Source organism: Octopus bimaculoides, chromosome 29 (genome assembly GCF_001194135.2).
Source record: "Octopus bimaculoides isolate UCB-OBI-ISO-001 chromosome 29, ASM119413v2, whole genome shotgun sequence".
In the NCBI taxonomy this organism is placed as follows: domain Eukaryota; kingdom Metazoa; phylum Mollusca; class Cephalopoda; order Octopoda; family Octopodidae; genus Octopus; species Octopus bimaculoides.
In genome coordinates this window covers 1,000,741-1,002,825 of record NC_069009.1, presented here as the reverse complement: position 1 = coordinate 1,002,825, position 2,085 = coordinate 1,000,741, and positions in this window count along the sequence as shown.

Genomic DNA, 2,085 nt, shown 5'->3' with positions numbered 1-2,085 from the left:
TATATATATATTACAGCTGTTTCCAGGATGTTTCATATATCCTTTCATCGGAGACGGCGTGAGAAAATGGTTAAGCAATAGTTATTCTAGATAAGAAATGGAGAGTGAAGTGGAGGAATGAAAATAGACATGAGATAAGCGGGGATATTGCATCCGTAGATCCATTTTTTTAAGGCAGAATGGTATACATATAAGGGCAGAGATGGACTATATGTAATCTGAACCTTTTCTCCCCTTATTTATTAATTTTTTTTCAGAATCGGAATCTCCACAGCCTAAAACGTGGGATTCCGTAAAAAAAAATAAAACAAGGGGGGAAAGGTTCAGATTACATATAGTCCATCTGGACCCATATAAGATTCCAATAGCTTGTAAGTTCCAAAAGTATTTCAAATTAGTCATTCCAAGTATAAAGTTTGTACAGTGTTGTTAAATGGAGGGGTTTTTTTTAAGTGACCTAAAGGTAGGGAATGCATTTGTAAGGGCAAAGCGAAGAGAGGAAGAAAAGCAGGGAGATATAATAGAAAGATGAAGAGAGGGAAAGTGTACTGGTTAGAGGTCAGACAAGGTCAATTGATAGTAGGAATGGGGAGGTGAAGGTGAAAGGGAAAGAAAAATATGAAGGGGTAAAGAGATGGCCGATCAAAGCCTTGTGAGTGAATTTGGTAGACGGAAACTGAAAGAAGCCCGTCGTATATATATATATGTGTGTGTGTATAAACATCGGTAAAAATGTATTTTTACGGTAGTTAACGTGAGGCATTCTTGTATAGTTATGCCCTTATATATATATATATAAATAGATAAATATAATTTAGGGAAAGACGATAGATTCTTCCCTATGAATTTTTTTCACGAAAACTACTTGATAAATTCTCATATAAGAGTTTATCCTATTATTGTATATATGTGTGTGTATATGTTTGTATGTCTGTGTTTGTTCCCCCCACCCCACCCCAACATCGCTGGACAACCGATGGTGGTGTGTTTACGTCCCCGTAACTTAGTGGTTCGGCAAAAGAGAGCCGATAGAATAAGTACTAGGCTTCCAAAGAATAAGTCCTGGGGTCAATTTGCTCGACTAAAGGCGGTGCTCCAGCATGACCGCAGTCAAATGAATGAAACAAGTAAAAGAGTAAAAGAGAACCCACTATATCGAGTGCGGAGATTCCGAATCTGCCAAAAAAATGTCCCAAAGGGGGTTGCGATCCATTGTCGTTACCTCAGCCAATATTGTAAACATAACCCTTTTTTCTGAAAGTTACGAGGAAACAAATTCGTCTCGTGAATTTTTCGAAACTCCTCTCTTCACCCTCAGGAAAAAAACAATTCACAGTAAAATCCGATATCATTGGAATCTACACAATCCGAAGCATATTTATAGAAAATTTCGGTAAAATTTACCAAAATTTCATGCAGTGGAACTGAACCCGGAACCATGTGGTTGAGAAATAAAGTTGTTACCCCATAGCTACCCCTGCGCCTGTATTAGAAAATTTCGTTTATATAACGGTATTTTTCAGATTAACACCTGCACGATTACCTAACCCTAACACCCTAGTGAAAATCGTGCGGGTGTTAATCAGAAAAATTACCAAAATAACCCCCTTTTGATGTCTCTTTAGAAATGTGATAAATGTAATTTTCTTCCTTACCTGTTACTTCCGCGTTTTCAATTGTCCTCATTACTCCGATCGTGCAAATTTTCCAACACAAACCCCGACATTATTGAGGGCTCAAGTACTCTAGTATTTTAGGTAGAATCGTTAGCACGCCGGGCGAAATGCTTAGCGGTGTTTCGTCTGCCGTTAAGTCCTGAGTTCAAATTCCACCGAGGTCGACTTTGCCTTTCATCCTTTCGGGATGGGTCCCTCCTGCAAAATTTCGGAGGAAGGAAGGCGCGTATTGTATTAACACGATTATTTACATTATCATTATTTGCACATGCGCAGGTGATTTCTAACCAGTGTCTTTACACATGCTAGAAATAGCAGCCAAATCTCTTGAATTTACACATAAACAAAACTTTTTTCAGAATTTTTTTCTTTACAAAATATGTTGGAAAAAAAACAAAAAAAAAAAAAA